General features: G+C 36.7%; 1 protein-coding gene across 41 annotated transcripts in view; it reads left to right on the top strand.

Moving 5' to 3' along the window:
• Nucleotides 1-23,772, top strand: part of Ptprd (protein tyrosine phosphatase receptor type D) — a 2,240,535-nt gene that overhangs the window by 607,458 nt on the left and 1,609,305 nt on the right. For all 41 annotated transcript variants that reach the window (XM_031377711.1, XM_031377696.1, XM_031377694.1 and 38 more), the window contains exon 4: nucleotides 5,076-5,183. The gene's annotated coding sequence lies outside the window, so the exon portion shown is untranslated. The remainder of the gene's footprint in view (nucleotides 1-5,075; nucleotides 5,184-23,772) is intronic.

Here is a 23,772-nt window from a genome sequence, read left to right as displayed (position 1 = left end):
ATATGGAGTTGCAGAATTTGGTATTTTCCTTGCTGGGGATGGATATTGCTTTGATCCAATTTCTCCTTGCTCTATCCCATCTCTCCATTGTGGACAGGGAATGCTTAGTCTTCACCATTGTGTGTTGAAATTATGTAACTCTTTGATTTGTACAGTTAAGGAATTTCTTTGAGTCTCAAATGAACTTTGGTCATTTAAAGAAGTCTTTGGATTAACTATGGAGCAGGGACTGAAGGAAGGGCAACCCACCCTAAACATAGCTATCTCCTGAGAGGCTCTGACAGTACCTGACTAACACAGATGTAGAGGCTCACAGCCATCCATTGAACTGAGTACAGGGTCCTCAATGAAGGAGTTAGAGAAAGGACCTATGGAGCTGAGGGGTTTGCAGCCTCTTAGGGCAAACAACAATATGAACTAACTAGTGCCCTCAGAGCTCCCAGGGTCTCAACCACCAACCAAGGACTGCACATGGATGGGTCTGATTGTTCTGGCAGCATGTGTATGGTAGAGGATTGCAAATTCGATCATCAATAGGAGGAGAGGACCTATGAAGGTTCTGTGCCCCAGTATAGGGGAATGCCAGAGCCAATAAGTGGGAGAGGGTGGGGTGGCAGGCATGGGGAGGGGGAGGCAACAGGGGTTTGTTTTTGTTGTTTTTGTTTGTTTCTTTGTTTTTTGGAAGGGAAACTGGGAAAGGAGAAATTTACATGTAAATAAAAATATCTAATAAAAAAAAAGAAGTCTTTGGACTATTAAGGACTGTGAGGACTTCTGGAGTTGGACTGACAGATGTGCTATAATATGGCTATGGCTCTATGGAGCCCAGAGAAACCTACCTTACTTCCTCCTTTAACTTGCCTTTGCCAGGTATCCTGTCAAAAGAATGAGACAAGCAACTAATACATCATTACTTTATTGCTATAAAGTATTAGCTCTCTAGGAAAGTGTATTAGAGATGACAGGAGATGAATCATTCTTAGCAGAAGGAAAGCTCATGGAAATGCAGGTTTGAAAATGTGTGGCTTATTGGAGACATTATAGAGGGGGCAACCCTGCTATTAGCACTGATGTAGTGAAGCTGTTAATAGTGTGTGCTTGAAGATGTTCTAATGTTTAACCTAAGAAAGGTATGAAGCATGTGTTATCAATTATACAGGTGATAATTTAGAGAGCTAAAAAATTTCAGTGATTTCTTAGGTCACATTTTTATAGCAGAAAAGAAATATAGATCTGGTTTTGACACCTTTCTTCTTCAGTGTGCATGGCAATGGCTGCTGGTTCTGTTTTATTTCACCTTGTATATTTCTGATTTTCTTGCCTAACCCACTAACTAGTGCATCTGAGCCTCATCAGAAACCTCCAAACCTCCTTGGCACTTGGGCTTTCAGTGTGTTTGTCTCATGGAAAACCTGATGGAAAGGGGAAGATTGTGTTTTATGCTCGAGCTCCCATATGCCTTGTCAGCATGTGCTACCTGTGACCCCATTTGAAAGACCATTGCTCTATTTCAGAAAGTCCCTGTAGACAGTATACATGATTCTGGTATTCTGGAACAGTAGTAACTCTTCTTCTACTACACGATGGGGCCTGGGCAGGGGAAATCTAACATACTGGAGTGGCAATTTCCTGCATACAGCTAGCTATATTTGTTTAAATAGGTTCTCTAATAGCTTTCATTAAATTATCCTAATTTGGAAGTCCCTTCTGCCTTTAGATAGGACTGAATCACTGCATCAAAGTTATTGTTATTTTCTAAGGGAGAACTGATGAACACAAGAACAGAAAAAGCCCAAGGGAGAAGAGGTTCCACAATAATAATAAATTCTCCAAAGTATATAAGAGAGCTAGAAGTGTAGGAGAAGGGTCAGTTTTGAAGTGGGGTTTTATAATTCAAGTGGTTCTTTCCTAAAAACATCACATTTCATAAAAAAAAAAAACAAAAATGGAAGTAACTATTAAATGAGCAATATCGGGGGAAGGAAATAAGCAAGCCCTTGGTGGACACTGGAAGGCAGTGTTTGGGGTAGGGATGGACATTGGGGTATATGGAGTATAGAGACACATTATTTTGTTACTAAAGCTAGTACCAGAATCAGGTGGTGATGCAGACAGCTAATTAGTGCCAGGTAAATCAGCAAGTGTTAAAGGGCATTATGGGAAGCGGATAAGGCAAAAAGTGTATTTTAACCTGTAGGAAGATAAGGAATATCAAGAATATCAGCAAGTAGCACAATGCCCCTAAGACTCAATCAGAGTCAAATGCAAGAAAGATATGAGATGGGGAGAAAGAGGAGATACAGAGGGAGAGAGGGAGAGAGAGAGAGAAAGAAAGAGAGAGAGAGAGAGAGAGAGAGAGAGAGAGAGAAAGGAAGAGAGAGAGAGAGAGAGAGAGAGAGAGACTACTACTACAGTGGACAATGACATGCACTGCTGCCTTCTCTGCTGTGAAGACAGGAGTGCACCTGAACACAGTGCAGGTCCAGTGGTTTTCATAATACTGAGAGGAAGAGGAAGATCGATCATACCTGACACACCTGACTCCCACAAGCAGCCCAGCCTAAAGGTTCGTCCATGCCAATAACTTTCTTGTGTGCTTTTCGTAAGTTTCATAGAAGTGACACCCTGCAGCATTTGATGAGACAGTTGTCTTCTCAGTATCTCTCATGATAAAGTACATGAGATAGGACAAACATAATGCTGTAGGAATTGCTCTAAGTTAGCTTAAGTACTATTAATATCCTGTTCCATAAAAATTGTAAATAGTATTTTTCATTAATTTATTTATTTATTCACTCAATATCCAGAAGACAGCACCCCTTCCAGTCTCACCCTTAAAGTTCTGCCCACTCCCCACTTCCCTTCTCCCCCAAAAAGAGGAAAGGCTCTTGGGCTCCACCCTGCCCTGGGACATCCAGTTCCATCAGGACTAAGTACATCCTTTCCCACTGAAGCTCAAACCAGCAGTCCAGCTAGGGGAAGGGGATCCAATGGCGGAGAACAGGTTCAGACAGACCTTGCTTCTATTGCATTCTTAGTAAAAAAAAAAAAAACAAGCTGAATATCCTCTCCAAATGTGCAGGAGAGGATAGGGCTAGGCCCACCCTCTGCAAGCTTCTTGGATGGTGGTTGAGTACTGTTGAGCCTGCATGGACTGTTTAGTTGACTCTGTAGGTCTTCTTGTGTTCTTGACCCCTCTGGCTACGCAATTCTATACCTGACGCTTCCACAGGACTTGCTGAGCACTACATGATGCTTGGCAGTGGGTCTGTGCATTTATTTCCATCTGCTGCTGGTTGAAGACAGCTCCTCTCAGGAGACAGCTATGCTAGGCTTCGGTCGGCAAGCATAGCAGAGTATCATTAATCATGTCAGGGAGGTTGGGGCAGTCTTTGGTTGAGCATTCCCTTAGTCTGCCCTCTAATTGTACATCTTGTGGGCAGGACAAATTTTGGGTTGAAGGTTTTGTGGTTGGGTTCATGTTCCCCTCCCTCTATTGGAAGTCTCACCTTCAGTCTCCATGGAGACTCGATATTCTTCATATCCCCTATGTGGAGATTCCATATCCTCCAGATCTCCATAGCTGATAGAAATCTCAGTTAGGATCACAGAGGCTCACCAATCATGGGTCTTCAAGTTGTCTTAGAGATGATCTCCATTGATTTCTAAGCTCTTTTTCATCCCTCTCCCACTCTTACTCTCCCCACATCTCATCCCCATCTCTATGCCCCTGTTGATCCCCTCCTCTACCGTGTTCCATTTCTCTCTCCATTTACCTCCAATGACTATTTGGTCTCTCCTTCTAAGTGAGATTCAAGCATCCTCCCTTAGATATTTCTTATTACATAGTTTCTATAGGTCTCTGAACTGTAGCATGGTTATCCAGTACTTTATGACTAATGTCACTATAAGTGAGTACATGCCATGCATTCTTTTTGGTCTGGGTTACCTCACTCAGGATGATATTTTCTGGTTCTACCCATTTGCTTGCAAATTTCTTGATTTCCTTGTATTTAATAGCTGGATAGTATTCCCATATGTAGTTGTACCACATTTTCTCTATCCATTCTTCAGTTGAGAGAAATCTAGGTTGTTTCCAGTGCAGACACTAAGATCAACAATTAATAAATAGGACCTCATGAAACTCAAGTTTTTGCAAGACTAAGACACCATCAAAAGGACAATACTGTATTCTACAGAATGAGAAAAGATATTTGTCAACCCTACATCTGATAGATTAATATCCAAAATGTATAAACAATTCAAAAAAATTGACACCAACCAATCCAAATAATCCAATTAAAAATTGTACTACAGAGCTAAACAGAGAATTCTCAATAGAGGAATCTGCAATGGGTAAGAAGCACTTAAACAAATGTACACCATTTCATCAGGGAAATGCAAATTATAATGACCCTGAGATTCCATCTTACACCTACTAGAATGGCTAAGATCAAAAACTGAAGTGATGTCACATGATAACATGGATGTGGATGAAGAGTGTTTCCCTTCATCCACATCTTCCATTGCTGGTGGGATTGCAAATTTGTACAATCACTTTGGAAATCAATTTGTTGGTTTCTCAGAAACTTGGGAATTGTTCTATTTCAAGATCTAGCTATACGAGTCCTGAACAAAAGATGCCCTACTACACCACAATGACCCTTGCTCAGCTATGTCCATAGCAACTTTATTCATAAATATTGTTTTAAAATCTGCTTCTTTTGGGGTTTAAAATGTATTTGGATTTATAGTCTTTAAATACAATGCGTATAAAATTACTTTAAATTAGCATACCAAATACTTAAACAAAATGGATATAAATGATTGAACTGAAGTAATAAGCTTTTACAAGAGCTGCTTTATAGAAGATAAACTATAGATGGTCCCTTGACTGACACAGGTGCAGTGTTAACCACTGAGGTGTAAATTAGAGAGGTCAAGAGTTTACTGTTCCCTTTGTGTTGAATATTCTGATAACTGAATGTCTCATATGACAGAAAATATAATAAAATGAGTATTTTATTAAGTTTGAAAGGAAATAGAAAGATGACTGATATTATATTCTGTTCCAGCTTGAAATAAAGGGAAAGTGGTTCTTGGCCCGTGAAACCCCAGTGGCAGTGCCTGGCTGTCAGTATGCTGGCCCCAATGTTGACGGACATAATGGCTTTTGGCTCCAGGTGAGTTAAGTGTGTCCAACAGGGCCACTTCTCCATCATTCATTGATGCTTCTCTGCTGTCTTTATCCTACAGAGCTCATACTAAAGCTTAACAAGTGCTTTTCAAATACTAAATTTTTTTTTGTTTAAAAAGAATTATGCTTTTGAAATTCCATAGTGTCTCTAAAATCAATGCACTCTTCTCCCACATAACTGTAAATGGCAGAATTCATAGCAACGCATAGATTTAATTTTAAAACAAGAGTCAAAATATCTGAGCTCCAAGGAAAGTTTGTGGTTATGTACCTGCAGAGGCTGAGGATAAGAGGAACAAAGTCCAATAGTGTTTCCTAGTACCAAACCAGCCTTTTAAAATGCAGATGCCAAAAAGCTGACCTACCCCAAAGACATCAAATTTTATAACTCAGAGAGTAACAATTCAAACTGGTAAATTGCTTAGTGACTCAAAAGATTCTCTTATTTCTGATTTTAAAACTAGAAAAGTTTCAATCTCTGACACATTTAACCATGATTCCCTTTACTAATATATATGGCTATTGAAAAGCATCAGCCTGAACCTGCCATGAGCTAGAGTCAGAATATCGAATCCAGAAAGAAAAGATTGATATTAACAACTTAATTACAAACATTTTTATACTTTGCTAAACCTGCATAGCAGTCTTCTTTTTTGTTTTATGTGTAATGCCCTTTGATTCTCTGTTTTAAACAAGTTCAAGGACAAAGAAAAAAATAAATTAAAACAATCAAGTATTCTAGGGACGGGGCTATGAAAAGATACAATGTACACAATAAGCATTTGGTCTGTTTATCAAGTATCTTAATGGCTCTGGCTTTTGACACAGCAATTCTATATGTAGTGATTTAATGTAATGCAATAATTAGGAATGTCTAAAAAGATTTAAACAATAGAATGTTTCCTACAGTCTGTTTTAATGGCATTGAAATTATGAACATCTCAAGTATGTTCATATAGGACTTAGAAGAGGGTGTTTTTTAATAGTGAAAATCTATGTAACTATTAGAAATTGTTTCAAAAACACTATACTTCTATAATAATAAGAAGCAGTCATATACATAAATGAGAAAGATGAGGACTTTAGTATTTTTCTGTGTATAAAAAAATAAAGCAGTGCTGCAATGGAGTCCTCATGATAAAATCTTCCTAAGATTTTTATGTGATATATATATATATGTATGTATATATAATCCATATGCATATATCGATTAAGTTTCTGTTTTCTAGCCTATATTTTTAATAGTCACCAAGTCTGAAGCTTACTCATAAGGAAAAAAAAAGGATTGTATGAAGGAAATGCAACAAAAAGAATAATTCTATTTTCCAGAGACACTAGAAGGATTTCCAAATACTAAAGTGGTTTATTATGTATGAAATCAAGATATATCCACGTTATTTTATAATAAAAAAGAATCCTCTTTATTTGGTGATGACAAGAGTTGCTATCTAGTTGCTATATAAATTTTATAAATAATGTCCAGAATGTGGATAATATCTACATTATGTTCAAATACATTGCACATTTTTGTGGGAACTTATAGAATAAGTGATACCTGTTGCATGAATGTGAATATTAATATGTGTTTTATGTTTATATAAAGTACTTCAATTTATATGTTAAATAATATTTTTCACTGCATAGGTTAAACATTTTAACAATTTTACACAAGGTGTTAAAACATTGTCAGCTTATATACATTAATAATAAACTCAGAATCACCAATAATGTGTTGGTATAGCTCAGATTTGAATTTTCCACTTCACCCTTTCTGTTTCTCCCATCTCCTTGTCTATCTGTTGTATGTGTCTGAATCCTGGCTTGCCCTGGCTCTTTTTCAAATCTATCTGTATATCTGTACCTGTGTCCAATATGCCTTTTATGTGTGTTTGTCTCTAACAAAGGACTTTACTCTTTATTTATTAAACAGCCAAGAAAACATCACATGGCAAAGGAATGACTTACTTTACCTAAATCTTTAACAGAGTTTTACAAGGGATTAAGTCAATGACTCCAACAGACCCAGATAACACAGTAGTCAAGCATCCCTGTTTATCAAGCAATTATCTGTACATTGCATTGACCATTTGTGTTGGGAATCCATTTTGTCAGGTTTCCTTCATCTTATGTTTGGTATTTTCAGCAAATTACTATCAAAACACACATGCATTGTTAGTGGGACAAGAGCATGGAAGAGAACATAATTTAAGGTTACAGCTATAACTTATCTTAAGTTGTAAAAGTTGATTACATGGGAAATCCAAAGCATTTAAGGCTGTTTTTTACACTGTTCTCTTAAAGGTAGGTTAAACAAACAGGTTTAGTGCACACTAAGATAACAGTCTTATGGTATAAGTGACCTTAAGGTACATTATGTGTCTGCAAGGTCCAGTAAAAGTTATAGTCTCATAGCATATGAGATATTTTCTTGATATTGCATCATCATATGTCAACATACATTTCTATGACATAAATATTGCTGTGTGATATTTATATGACAAATATTACTGGGTAATGATAATCAAGAAAATTATTATTGTATAAATAGTCATAGGATTGAGTATGTTGCCTGCCAAATCCCTGAAATTTACTTTTGCTTTTTGGTATGTTTTTATGTGATTTTTTTAAATTTCGTTTTGTGATACATAAATTGTACACTTATCTATATTATCATAGTGACAATATGCAAGTCCAAGAGTAAAGTTTAGAGGAGATAAATAGCTTGAAGATATTTATTGCTGTAAAATTCAGAAATGTATAGATGTGTGTCCTTGGTTGAGCTTGAAAGAGAACATCTACTAAATCAATTTCAGTATTGTTTTAAAGAATTGTTTTTAGTGTGTGTGTGTCTGCATGTGTGCATGCATGTGTACGAACATTTGTGTGGTGTGTGTGTGTGTGTGTGTGTGTGTGTGTGTGTGTGTGTGTGCATGACTCCATGAAGGCATCAGATTTCCCTGGAGCTGCAATTACAGGTCGTTATGCCAGCTGAGGTGGGTGTCAAAAACAGAACCTGGGTCCTCTGGTAAAACAGCAATTCTCTGCAACTGAGTCATCTTTCCAGTGCAAGACAATTGAATAGAGACTATATTATTTTGCTCATTATGTTTTTTATGTGATATAAGATTTACCATCACTAAGCAAAATTAAAAATGGTGGCAAGTACTTTTAACCCAGCACTGGGAATTTAGAATTTAAGGTAATTCTAGACTGTAAAGCAAGTTCCAGTCAAATACAACTACGTATTTGAGACCTTGAGATCTTGTCTCCAAATTATAATAAACATTAGTTATTATTCTCTCTCTCTCTCTCTCTCTCTCTCTCTCTCTCTCTCTCTCTCTCTCTCTCATATGTCTTTGTTTTCTTTCCTGATGGAAAAATGTTTGTGTTCCTCTCTTTCCCTGCAAATTAATTCAGCCAGATTCAAAGATTCCTCTTCGAAAAGGGACAGGTTTTCTCATCTTACAAAAGGGAATTTATCACTGGAGAAACCCAAGTATAATGACATAAAGTAGTTCATTGTCATGGCATCTACTCACAAAACACATGTAATATGAAAATCAAGGCATAGTACGTTAAGACAGAATTGATTTGTTGATCAAGAAGTTAATTCCTGCCACATATTTATAACTTCATGACCTCAAATTTCAGAAACAGTATACATGAAGCAGTGAAAGTTATCCATTGTTACCAATAACTGGAGTGATGCTAAACTTTAGCATTGGAATTATATTTCCTGACTTGAGAAAAATCTTATAATGTTGCAAATCTGCATGTTAGCAGTCATTCAAGGCTATACATGTAGAATAAATTAAGATCAATCAGTAGTTCACATTTAAGATCTTTAGATTTCCATGTAACATGTAATAGAATTATGGTGAATTAGATTGCTAATAACCAAAATTCAGATGTGTTTCCCATTTATGTGTTTATTCACATAAAGACAATGTAAGTGGCTAGAATTTCACCTGGGGATAAATAAGACTGACTTCCAAGAGGTTTTTCTTTTTTAACTAAAGATATGCAACCAAGTCCCCCCCCAAAAAAATGGAAGCCTATTATGACCTTGAAATATGCTCAGGATATAAAAGCCCTTCAGGCTCTGACAGAGGACCAAGATTTGCATCCCATCACTCCTGTCCTGTGAAGCATAACCACCTGTAATTCAGCTCCAAGTTTCCAATGCCCTCTTCTTGATTCAATGAACTCTTGCCCTTCCATGCAAATATGCCAACAAAGGCACACTTGTACACATTTACTTAGAAATAAAACCTAATAACTTAATACAATATACTAAGTACATTGCACTACACTGTATCTGTGCGGAATATACATATCAGGAAATGTTTTAAGTAATTTATCACTCACTGTAGCAAACACAGAATATCTAAAGACCTTAACAATATATTATATACTATCTATATGCAATATGAAGTAACTATCTTAGTTTTAAGTGCTAAGAGACAAATAGAGATAGCATGTCAGTTGATGTCCTTGTTAAACACAAATTTGATAGGCAACTGAGAATGTGGTGGAAAGAAGCTGAATTTGAAAGGAATCAAATAGCATAGGTGTATGGGCTAGAGAAGTGACACTGACTATGAAGCGGATGGTAGGCTCCCAGAAAATGACTTCAACATAATGGACACAGGAAATAACAGTGAGGATTTGTAATGCAGGGAAGTACTAAAGGGCAAGGCAAAAGAGAATAGCATGTGTCTATTGTTGTGTCTTCAGTTTTATTCCCAGGTGACTTTTTATGTGCCCTCCTCTGATAATCCACATGCTTTATAAACTGGGCAGAACCCTTACAAAATGTCAAGTAGGAATGATTTTATACAGCATTTTTATAAGTGTGGTAATGTCTGATATTTTACAATGATTAAGTATATAATGCTTATCATTGCATTTGTGGAGGACACAGTAGGATTTAATGTCACAGAATGAACAAAACCAACTTCTCAGCCAGACCAAGTAAGCCAAAATGAAGAATCTTTCTCTTACAACATTAACACATCTTACTTTTCTACTACAAATAATGCCAAGGTCATAAGCAGTAAAACTTATCTCAGTATTTTATAGGAAACCTTTTTTATTGATAGTAAACAAATAAAAATTCAAATTTATGATTACATAATACTGAATAAGGAAAAGATTAACATACAAAGGTTACATAACATGAATATTCAGAAACTTGTTTTATCTTTCTGAACAAAAGCCAGAATTTTGATTTCACAAACCATGTTTATCAACTATTTTATCAAACGTTCTAACATCTTAACACTATTAATTCAGTAACTATGCAAATACTTCAATGTTTTACACACATAGAGACAGGGCAAAGAGGGGAAAGATAAAGATGAGAATTACCCTGTTACAGGGCAACAGTGACCTTATTAGGCTCTGGAAGCTAACAAATAAAAAGCTCACAGTCAGGAATGGATTACCTTTTTGGAGTTGTTGACCCATAAATTCCAACAGACCCCCAAATGTTATAGGCAATTGCTGTTGATCTTGGTTATCCTTTAAACCTTGATGGTATGACCTTATTACAACATGTACAGAACATAGAGAAATTAAGCTAATTATTACACAGAAGTTTTGTCTCTATTGAGGTATTTGCTCTACCTTTCATAGCAATGGAATGTGCTATGCACAGTAATGGAAGAGAGAAGAAAAAAATCAATCATAAGCAGTGATGAATCCTGTAAGCTACAGTAATGAGTGAGTGGGAACAAATGCCCCTAGTGCATTAGAAGCATGAACACATGAGAAGTAACCAACCACCTTCTGATTGGTTTTAAGTTATGCTCCAGAAAAAAATAAAAGTCTTGTCAGGAAAAATCTGAGCCTAAGGACTGGTGACTGGACAGGTTATATGCCATAGAAGAAAACCTATTAGTATTTAAACTAACTCCAACTGACATTGTTTTAGCCAGTGTTCTATTACTGTAAATGGACATCATGACCACAGAAACTCTTATAAAGGAAATCATTTAACCTAGGCTTGCTTACAGTTCAGAAGTTTAGACCATTGCCATCATAATGAGAAACAGCATGCAGATAGACATGGTCCTGGAGAGTAGCTGGGATTCTCTATCCAGATCCACAGGCAGCAGGCAGAGAGATACTGGGCCTGGTTTGAGCATTTGAAACCCCAGACTCCATGCCCAATGACATACTTACAAGGCCATGCCTACTCCTAGAAGGCCATAACTCCTAATCCCTGTCAAGTAACACCATTCTCTAATGGCAAAGTACTCATGTATTTGAGTCTATAATGGTCATTCTCAATCAACCCACTACATACTTTAATCAATGAATCTCTCAGCCCTCAGCTAAGAAGCATCTATTTGCAATGATTGTGATTAACACAGAGACCCACACTTGGAAGAGATGCAAATAAGAGCCTGTAGAATCCTCACCCATAAATGGAATATATACATGTCATACCATTCTCCCAAGGTTCAAGGATCATTGTAGGTAGAAGAGAAGCAAGAAAGTCTAAGTGCCAGAAGTGACAGGTTACTAAAATGAATACATCTTTTGGACACTGCAGGGAAGGTGTACATATGAACTCACATTGGTAGTTAAAATATCCACAAACATGGGTGATCCCAAACCAGAGCAAGCATCAGCAATCACATGAAACTTTGTCAGGAAAATCACCCCTAGTCATGGGAGCTATTTATTGGTTATTGATAACTGCTGGGAGAAGGAGAGACAGTTTTAAGAGTGTAGTCCAAACAAATTAATTATACTCCAAACATCCAATAACCATGCTCCAAATATCCAAGAATATTTGGGCAAAACAAATTGGTCTTGATGGAAAAAAAAAAAACATGTTTTAAAAAGGCAAGAAAGAGGATGCATGTCTTAGAAGAGTGAGTGTGGGGGTTGAATGTGATCAAACAAGGTTACAAAACGTTCAAAGAACTAATAATAACCATTTTCACAATAAGAGCAGGTCATGGCATCCCCAGCTCTGTTGATGGTACTGGGTAAGTGGAAGCTCAAGAATTACCGACCACCATGGGCTATGTGGTAGGTCCTTTTCCCAGAAACAATAAAAAGGTGGTGTTATTTAAAAGTGTTCTAAGAATTTTCAACTACCATTTCAATCAATTAATTTTGGCTTGACAGTTAACATATTTCCTTATTGAAAATGCATTTTAGGAGTAGATTGAGATGTTTAAGACTGAACTAAGAAGTTGGGGCTTGGTGTTCTTTTTTTTTTTTTTTTTTTTTGGTTTTTCAAGACAGAGTTTCTGTGTAGCCCTGGCTGTCCTGGAACTCACTCTGTACTCTAGGCTGGCCTGGAACTCAGAAATCTGCCTGCCTTTGCCTCCAAAGTGCTAGGATTTAAGACATATGCCACCACTGCCCGGATGGTATTCAGTTTTAAATTGCTTTCTTGCAAACACTCATTTGGTATAATATTACAAACAATGACAAATGCATTAAAAGAGATGGCTTTCAAAATATTTATTTGAAGACAGAAACACTAGAAACCAAGAAATTAAAAACAAGTTGGAATAATCTTAGATTAGAAACAGGAAGAATATGGTCAATATTATCATCTACTGGGAAATGAAAACTTTGAAACTGATAAAATATTACTTATTTCAATTTTTTCTGCTCAGTACTATAAAAAGTAAAGAATTGTTCTAAAATTATTACTATAAAATTAATGATATTAGTATTAGCATAAAATATAAACTGATCTATTTCAAGGATTTTTTCTCTTTAATATAGAACTATCTTCAATGTTATTTATTATAATATTAGACCTTAAATATCAAACTCAGTTGATATCCTCTGATCTTCCTATTGAATTTGAGCTCAGAATACAACTGGCTACCCAGTCAATATAGGCAGGTTTCTTCTTACATGAAGATTTAGATTTCTGCTCAATAAAAGGGTGCATTTACCTCACATTATAATATAAACAATTGTTTTACACTTTTAGATAGGAATCAGATAGTGGCTGAATGGTGATCAATAGTATAAACCTTTGTGATCAAATTTTAGGATGTATATTAAATCATTTTATGATCCCATAATAGTTAAATAACACTGTCCATGCCAGAAATCATGGATATGTGCAACCTGTAGTAGAAACTGAAAATACTAGTTCCTAAAGAACTGCTGCTCAGTATCCTACTGTCAGATATATTGAGATTACAGGTATAAACATTTGATCTTCTGAAATTTCACAGATACTCTCACTCACTACAAGAAAAATGGACATCTCATCCATTGGGCAAGGCTGAAAGCTAAGAAATAATGTGCTTTATTTAAAACATACATTTAACCTGGAAAGTAGTATTCTTTGGAAAATATAAAGGTAGACTTCATATTCTTCTATGCAGACTACATGTTAATTTTCTAATTCCTGTCAAAGTCTGGACCTCAATTTTCTTTTCTTTTTTTTTATTGGATATTTTCTTTATTTGCATTTCAGATGTTATCCCCTTTCCCAGTTCCCTCCCCTGAGACCCCCATCCCATCCCCTCTACCCCTGCTTCTATGAGGGTGTCCCCCAACCACATACCCATTCCGACCTCCCTGCCCTGTCATTCCCCTACACTGGGGCATCAAGCCTTCATAAGACCAAGGGCCTCTCCTCCCATTGATGCCAGATAAGGCCATCTTCTGCTACATATGCTGCAGCGGGAGCCATTTGTCCCTCCATGTGTACTCTTTGGGTGGTGATTTAGACCCTGGGAACTCTAGGGGTGGGGGTAGGGGAGCTGGTTGGTTGATATTGTTGTTCTCTCTATAGGGTTGAAAACCCCTTCAGCTCCCTCAGTCCTTTCTCTAGCTCCTCCACAGGGGACTTCGTGCTCAGTCCAATGGTTGGCTGTGAGCGTCTGCTTCTGTATTTGTCAGGCTCTAGTCACTTCTATAGTATAAAACCAAACAGGACATCTTCTAGTCTCTCTTTTGGTAGGAGACAGTTTTTCTCTTTGTAGTAGGAAATAGTTTGACTCAAAAAGATGAAGTGCATGCAAACAATGACTTAATGCTTCTTTTAAAATATTCCTGCACAAGGAACTTAGAGGAAGAGAATTCTCTATAATTGCCAGTGTACATTAGTAGCAATGATGTAAGTACTTTTTGTAGAAGTAAAAACTATTCTAACTTAACTTTAAATTTATGTGTTTATGAATACATTTTATATCTAATAATCAAATGGTCTCAAGATGCTCATAATAGCAACAGAAACAGCTTGCTCCAAGTCTTTGTGTGGTACAATCTTGCCATGATGTGAGACAAGCATTCAATTGGTGGACATTTGGGGGTAATTGCTTTATTTTTAATGAAATATGCATATGTTAATTATCTTAGCTTATCATTGTTCAATTTGAGTATTAACTTCCTACTGTGATGTTCATACAAGTGTTAAGACAGGTAAATGACTGACAGAATTGTCTTCTTTCCTAGATTTAATATGCTAAGTCCAATTGTTTGGGTAAAATTAATATCCACTGTTCAAATTACTAAGACTGTGTAAATATTTTCATGTGCATTATTTTGGCTTAAGACTTAAGTTTTGTAAAAATTCATAAAATTAACAATTTTTTATTCCTAATTGTGAATGCAAGTATTCTTTACTGACAGCATTTGCAAACTTAACTGCTGAGAACACTACACTTCTACTTTTAATTCTGACTTGCTCATGCTCCTTGCTTCTGCTTTGGTATCCTGGGTATCTGATCTCTGGTAGCATACTTTCCAATCCGTAATTCAATCTCTTGGCTTTGTCTAACCAATATGAAGGTCCCTGGGAGATGGGAAACATGAGAATGAACACATATATTATAATGGTCTTAAATGCAAGTTGCCAATAATTTTTTTCTAAAGGTTAAAAATGTTTTCATCTGATGCCAGCTAAATGTTCTTCTCGTTTGTAGATAACCGCTATTTCTCCTTTATATTGTCTAAGGAAACATTTAAAAATTTTAAAAGTATTGATGATATGCTTAAGTTTCAATTTTGGACTAAGATGATTTTGGCCAGTGATTTATTTTCTCTGCATGCTGAGAAAACTTGTATGTCTCTACTCTAATTGTGCCTCCTAACAATTGTCATAGATTTTCAAGATTACTATTAATTAGTGCTTGGATCCAGTGGATTGGGTTTTTTTTTTTTTTTGGTTCCATAATTTTGATGGTTGACGCAATTCCATCCAAACATAGATTAATATAGTGTGTCTAGGTTGAAGAGCGAGCTTTTCCTAAGAGAAATAGCTAAGAAGAAAATATGGCTTGACTATGGATGACACCATCTTGAGTGATGAAGATAGACTGAGTGGCTCATACTGTGTTCCTGCTGGTCTGCCATGAGCAGGTTTGCTGCCCAAGCCTTTTGGCATTAAATGTCTAGACTCACACAAGCCTGGAAATAGTGTAGCACCTGACCATGAACATGCACTTCCCCAAAACTCAGAACCAAAATAAACTCTCCATCCCTTGTCTTTCACGTGGTTCCCCCATGCAATTTTATATGATGATGCATTTGATTTCCAGTAGTTTAAATTTCCCATCTTTTGCTTTGTATGTTCACAGACATTTTCAGATTTAAGCATTGATCATAGGCTTTTTATTTTACATTTTGAGTCTTTAACCACCCTTCTTTAATCACAGTGATTTGCCATTGTTGCATCACCACTTACAGTTACTTAGATTAAAATTTTCCCCAGATGACAAATGTCTTTCCTTACGTACTTATATTTTAGAAGGCTTTGAAGATGGGGATGGGGTAGTACGCTTGACTGCCTATGATCTCAGAATCAAGCAAGAGATGGATGTACAGGCTCCATGATTATGAAAGTCAACCTTGTGCTTTGCTTGTATCAAGTTTCTCAGGTAGATTTCCCATACAGAATAAACTACATAGGCTTCAGTGAGAGGAGAGGCATGAAAGATAGACTATATTCCATGCCGGGAAGGAGAACAGCCACATTATAATGTCATGATCTTCCCTTTCTGTATTTTATGGATGTCTTTCCAGCATGTGGTTCTGACCTGCCTGGTCTGCTCACTGTGTCTGTGGGAGGACCTGTTAACTCTGAGAGGTGTGCTATCTCAGATAAATCAGTCCTTTTGTTCATCTGCTTCTTGACCTCATCAGTTCATAGACATAGTATATATGAACAGGACGATGCCTCCAAAATCACAGAGGCTATCTGAACTAGAGTCCTGGTTCTGCCTTGTATTGACTTTGTGAGTAGGAGGCAGGTTCTTAATGTTTTTTTATATCTCTATCTCCCTCTGTATACAGCAGAGACCATGCTAAAAGCACTCTAGCTCTTGAGTTAGTACAGTACTCGAGTGTCACCTGATGTTAATTCCACTTTGGCCAAAAGTGTTTACCTTGTACTCATGTCTGCACTTAGACTGCTGTGTTCTTATAGTTTTGTTTTACTTTGTTTCCCAAAAGATGTATATTTTACCAGAGGGGTGGGGGAGGAATGCACATTAATGGTTGAATCATTGGGATTGATATGATTTGTTATGTGGATTTTAATTCCCAATTTCTCTGTTGGCATTTTCTACTAGATAAAACAGTAAAACATTTTTTCTCTAATTTTTGAAGCCTTTCTGTGTTTATTTTCAGTTTTGAGACATGTCCTCACATTGCAGAAGGGACTCTAATCTCTTTGTCAACATTCTCTGTCTAAGATAAGACCAAGATAAAACAATTTCCTAATTAGATTTTTAAATCCAAGACTTATAGATATAAAATACTCAAACTTTTTTTTAGAGCTGTTTACTATATCTAAGTCATATGTGACTTCTGTAAACCCTTGAGTCACCAGTAATTGTTAATTTTGATACTACGACACTGATGGAGAACTTCTATTTGGGATGATTTGGGAATATTCCTATTTAACATCACATGTGACAGTACAGAAAAGATTTCTACTTTACTGTGTCTAACCTATTAAACAGGCAGCAGAATCCTGTCCTTTTGTGCACAGATATTTATGTTATAGAAATTCACAGTTATTTAAATATTTATAAAATGAGAGTCGAGAGCAGCACTTTTGAAAAGCAGTTAATAATGAACAGACATCAAGGGAGCTATCATTATAACAGCAAAGTGCTTTGCAACTCCAATAACTTCAGTAGTGCAGAAGCAGGCCATCAAACTTAATTAAAAGCAGTCAAAAATAAACTGAGAAATTGAACTGTAAAAGGCTGCCCTTTGCCAGAAGCTGAAGGCAGAAAGAAAGCAAGGGAGAGCCTTGAAAGTGGTAATGAATTGATAAGCCTTACTGCCTGCAACTTGTAATTCGCTCTGTCAGATTTTAGTATCAGTTAAACTAGATTAATAGAGCAATCACTGATTCTCTATCTTAAATCCTTCTTTGTCAGCCCCTTATTATAGGCTCCCATGATAGACGGAAGCCTGAGTGGGTCAAAATTTCTATGCTTTCTCTGGCCAATCACTCTTTAAATAATGCTGGCATCCACATTCGCTGGAAACCAGCATTCTGATATTTTAAGAAGCAGAAGTAAATTCAGTTATTGACAGAGTGTAGCCCTCACTTCCAAAGTAGCTTAGCTTGTTTTTAATCATCAGTGGAAGAGATTGGCTGGAGCTTGGACCGACAAGCCTAGCACCACCAGGGGCTGCCAATGGGAAGTGAATGATAAAGAGAAGATAACAAATTGACTGTGGTTTCAAAAGCACAGATTATTGCAGGCTGCAGGACCAGCACTACAAGGCCAGAAACAATTTGCCCTCCATCATTTTGCTTTTGTAATAATGGTCTTTAATGAAGCTAGTGCCTCCCTGCTGTGGCCTTGTTATGTTTTTTTCAACATCAGTGAGAAATAGATTTCCCCGAATTGTAAGAGAGCTAATGAAACAGCAGGAATATTGAAGCAGAGGATCAATTACTTTTTTTTGCAGTAATTTTCAAGTTGAAATGGCTCTAATGCAGATTATCCAGACAAGATAAACCAGCTTATTGAAAAGCAGTGGGCAAGTGATACAAAACACAAAAATGCTGAAGTAGACAAATGGTTTTGTTTTCTAAAATCTTTCAATATGACTGCACAGTGTCCCTTCAAACAGTGAGTGTTTGAGACGGGACAAAATTTGAAAGCAAGGAAACAAATACAGTACTTTATTTTTTTCATAACTTAATTGTGAAAGTGTAAAACATATGTAAGAGTTCTTCTGAAATATTCTAACACTGTAGCTTACATTTTAAATTCTAAATATTGCAACTTGAAGAAATGATATTTACTTGGGATGGAAACATAGCCATTCAGACTGAGATGGGCCTAGAAGGAATACAGCTGCTGCTAATGAAGCAAGACAAGCAACATTGTAGCATTGTGACACACTCTCATTTTTGTGAAGAGCTTCTATAACCACCATGCAATTCAATCCTGTCAGCAACCCTAATAAGACTGGCGATCAAACAGGTGTTGCAATCTTATAAACGCTACAGTAATGAAGAACGAAGCTCAGGCAGGTTAGATAATTAACACCAGGTCACATAAGCACCTGAACCCACACAGGAGCCCATTGTCCTTTCCACTTAGGACTTACAAGAAATACCAACTTTCAAATTTCAAATCACTGAGCTGTAATATAGTATGTGTTAGCAGAGGGTGTAATTTCAATTTCCATCAGCTGCAGTCAACCAGCAACATATTTGTGCTGATACAGAATACGGAAGTCACGTAGATCAATGGACCTGTAGAGAATGAGGGTTCCAGGGTGCTGGGTGTGACTATTCTGTAGCATAGGTGGATCTCAGAGTCTCTAAAAGGTATGGAAATAGGAATACATTTGACTTGTAAACAAGAAAGCCTCAGTTCAATTCCCAACATCCATGTTCCAAGAGCAAGATACAGTTGTAGTTTCTGCACAGAGAACACAGAGACAGTAAGATCCCTAAGATTTTCTAGGATGCCAAACTAACCTGCTAAGTAAGTTCTTAGCCAATTATGGACTCACCTTCAAAAATTAAAGCTAACAACAATCTAAAAACAATGTATATGAATGGCACCTGACGAATGGTACCCAAGGTTTACTCTGGTCTTACACACACACACACACACACACACACACACACACACACACACAAATGCTCATGTGCTTATACACATAAACACATGGTATATGACTATAAAAAAGGCACTAAATACTGTCTTCAGTGTTGAAATACCATAATTCAAATGTGACTTATTACATGTCAATACCAAATCCCATAGCTTGCCAGCATAGCATTCACATTATAGAGCTGGGTCATTTACATATGATTCTTGGTCATATCACTAGCTCACTGGCCCGGCCCAGCATGTGAACAAAGAGAACTACTGCTGATCAGTAATATAGGGAAGATCAAATGTCAAAAACTAAACTTTAGATTCTACTATGTATGCACAGTGTTTAAGATATCATAGAGTAATGGGTAGTCTGCAGCAGCTTGTGTTGGCTTTGTGCTCTGTGCCCGAGGCTTGGCTAAGTTCTCTTTTGCACTGCTCTTTATAGCAGATAATAAAATACAGATACTACCATGGTTCGTGTTTTACATACAAAGCAAACAAGGTACATCACTTTAAGTACCTTGCTTAAGATAAACCTACAAAACTGCTAAGTGGTGAAGCCCACATGCAGAACAACTCTGTATGCACTTGAATAGCTTCTACTCCACTGACTACAAAAAGAAAAAAAAGAAAGAAAGAAAAGAAAAAGAAAGAGTCTGCTCTTCCAGTTACCACAGTTTTATTAAAACAAAAATTCTAGTAACTGAAGTATGTATGTAGTTTCTAAATAGAATGATTTTGCTCAAATATGCACAAGGTACTTAAGGTTGGCATAAACCCTATTTTGCTTGATAAGTTAATAAGAATTTCTGTTTCATAGTTATGGTGTTACTTTAACTCTGTGGGGAGTAAAGAATTGTACCTAATAGCATGTAATGATCTTTGTCAGAATTCCAATTGCCTGGATGATTGAGGTGTATAATCATCTTATGTCACACTGCATCTTTAAATATAAACTATATGATGAACATTGAACACAACATGGCTTTTAACATAAAAGAATATTTAAGACAATCTTGCTGTGGAAAATTGTGTGTGGATATATTGATTGGCCTCTCCAGTATGTGTGTATACATGTGTCTCTGTGTTGTACAAAAGACGGGAACCTGCTGCTGAGGCCCGGGTCTCTCTCTCTCCCTAGTGCCGACCTGTGGCTGCATGGCGCCTTAGTTAAAAAGGGAGGCAATGTATAAATGAGTTATTTTATTGTAAGAAGGAGAAAATATACTGGTTAAGTAAAGGGAAGGAAAAGAGAGAAAAGAGAGAGAGAAAGGAGAGGAAGAAAGCAAGAGAAGAGAATAAAGAGCTAAAGGAGAGAGAGCAAGAGAGGGAGAAGGGAGGAAGAATAAGAGAGCAAGAGAGCAAGAAAGAGCGGAGGGGGCAAACTGCCCCTTTTATCGTATAGGGCGTGGCATGTCTGACTTGTGGTCAGATGACTGGTCCGTAGGGTCCAACTAGAATGCTGGGAGCTTGGGGCATTGTCTGCCTGATAGAGCACACATCTCCTGCAGGGGCAGCTGTGAGGGGTTGTAACTGAAACAGGAACCAAAGACCCATGAGTTATGGCCAAGCTTCTTCTGCCCTCTGCAAGCAAAAATTGCCCACAGAGGTCCTGGGCTCAAAGCCAAATACTAAGCTTAAGTTACCTGAGCAGAACACTGCCCCACACTGCCCCACATCTCTGTGTGTTCCCCAGTAATCACACATATGCACATATTCCATATGTGTGAATTTACTGATCTTCTAAAATGGAATTGGCTCCTACAATTCAATTCTTTGCACATTTCAACAGCCAATTGTGGGTGTGCGAAGAACAGCATAATTGGCCATTACAATTTGCCAACTAAAGTTGAATCAAGAGACAGATTCCATGTCAGTTTTTAAAATGAAAGTAAGCATTCTCTTGATTGCCTTGTTAGTATTACTGTTTTTCTCCTTGTATTTTTGTGGGCTTTTTTACTGTTTAAGACAAGTCTTCGGTATCAAAATGATGTGCTGGCAGTGCTGCTATGTCATGTTGTCCCTAGCGTAGAAACTAATTACATTACATAGGCTTCATTCAAGCATGAGTCACAGGGCTACTGACTGTGATTTCAGTCAATACTAACAACTGTTTTACTTTTGACTAATTCTGTATGGCCAGGACTATGGAAGTCACCACAATAATGGTTATGTATACTGTGCTTATCTTAAGCCAAAGATGTCATTTATCCTAAACTATTCTGCAAGATAAGAAATAAGGGAAACACAATTAAAAAGAAAAATAAGAATAGGAAACAATGCAAAAGTAATGCTTTGAAAGTATAGAACACACAAAAGATTAAGCTAGATAATCTTAAGTTTCTGAATAAAGGATAGTCAACACCACAGAGCAATGTGTTTTATTTACAGTTTTGTGTAATTGTGCTTAAATTGGAGAGAAATACAGCAAACGTGAATTAAACCCACAGGCATCCTCAACAAACTGCCATGTCATGGGAGAGAGAAAAAGCATATATAATATCACGTGTGTTGTATTGTACATCACAGAGCATATGTGAAGAGGCAATACATGTTTGAGCTATGGGACTATTCTGAAAACAAAGTTAAACAACCCTTTCCTTAGAGCCTCTCAGAAAGTAAATATAACCATCACTAAAAATATGCCATTTGATATTAATTATTATTATTGAGAGAGAATGCATTTGAGTGTTGAGTGGGTGGAAAGTTGAGAGGATCTGAGAGAACTTGGGGGAGAGAAAACCTCAATCATAATAGATTATATGAAAAAAAATCTACTTTCAGTTGAAAGAAATATGACAGTGAATGTGTATATTCATAAATGCACATGCTTTGTGATATTTTATCACAATATACCTTAAAACTCAAGAGTGAGAAAATATTCCATATACAGTATTTTAGTTATATTATAAGAAAAAAATGATAGATATTGAAATTCTAATAAAATGATGAAAACAGAGTACTGAGGTTAGCAAAAATTCCTTAAGGAAATATATAAGCTGACACTCAGTGCTTTTTTTAAACTTATTTTTAGATAAAATGTGTAATGTACTTGCTGACATTTTTAAAATTATTTTCTTTATAAAATTCCTATTGTATTGCATTGAAATGCAGCTTTAATTTTACCCATGTACATCAGTTTGCAAACTCGGAATGTTCAAACTGACTCAATAACAGGAACATTAATTGTTTTTAATCAGCTTTAAAGACATCTACTAATAGCTGGTGTTTACCCACAGATGTGTTCTCTGTGGGGACAAGGATGTGTGTGCGTGCTTGTATAAGACTAGTAACATTTCCCTAATTGGCAGAAGAAATTTACAAAGCATAGGTTCATTTAATTCATTAGTCACCCCAGTTCAGAATATAGTAAGTGAGATCTAGAAGGGCTATACAACTTTCCAACTCCTCTGGCAATCACTGTATAGAAGTAAGTTTGAATACAGGCAATGTAAAACCCATGCCTTTAGTGGGGCTGTATGCTTTCTGTATATTGCTCTTGAGGGGTTATCTGTTAACATTCCTATGTCTATTTTGACACAGAAAGCAGGTTGTTCTACATAGCTGGATGAAAGGCCACTTTCATGGTTTCAGTGAACTTTTACGTAAGATGCTGTTAATAGTGGTTCCTACTTCCTTATTATAATCATTGCTCTAAAGAGGACAGTCACATAGATACATCACTTTTTATTTTTGTTGTTGTTTGTAACCTCTAATTTGCCGAGAATAAACTTCTCACAAGAGAAGCAGAGCTGCAGTACTTAAGTTTGTGGGTCTCTTTTCACTTTTGGTGACCCTTGAGCTGAACTTCACATTGCCATTAGTGGTGTTATTTATTTTAATTGTTTACTTCAATTTCTGTTCAGCCCAAACCATAAGGTTCCTTTCTGATCTCCATTAATTTTAAAGTATGCAGTCATGCTTTCAAAGTAATTTTTATCCTAATTGACTACAACATGTTTAAAGCTTTCAGAGGACTTTTGTAGGCTATGTGACAAATTCTTTAAAATATTATTTCAGAATAAGACATAATTCCTTAACGATTGATCTCCCTCTAGCATCACAATCAATCCAAAAGTGAATCACTTTTATTTCCACCAGTGAGAAGTTCAGAGTATCAAACCAGCATCCTCATCAGTGTGTTAGATAAGCAACCACTGTTTTGACTAAATGTTAACACTTACAGTGACGGATGCCTTTAGAGAAAAGAACCAGTATCTATGACTGCCATCGGATTTTTGTATGTGAGTAAATTTTCACATAAATGGCATCTTTTCAATGTCATCATATATAACATAAACATCTAGAAGTGAATTAATAGATTCCAGTATAGATTAAACGGTCCCAGTTATAACCATAGTCTGAAAAACAGCAAGAAAGAAGAGTGTTGATAGGCTCATCAGCTTGCTGAGTGAGAACTGAATTATTCTTGGCATGACAGTGAACAAGTACTTCAGGAGAGTTGAACTCCAAGTAAATTTTTTCAGATGCCACCTAAAC

Source organism: Mastomys coucha, unplaced genomic scaffold (genome assembly GCF_008632895.1).
Source record: "Mastomys coucha isolate ucsf_1 unplaced genomic scaffold, UCSF_Mcou_1 pScaffold18, whole genome shotgun sequence".
NCBI classification, from domain to species: Eukaryota; Metazoa; Chordata; class Mammalia; order Rodentia; family Muridae; genus Mastomys; species Mastomys coucha.
This window is presented reverse-complemented; position numbering and strand designations above follow the sequence as displayed.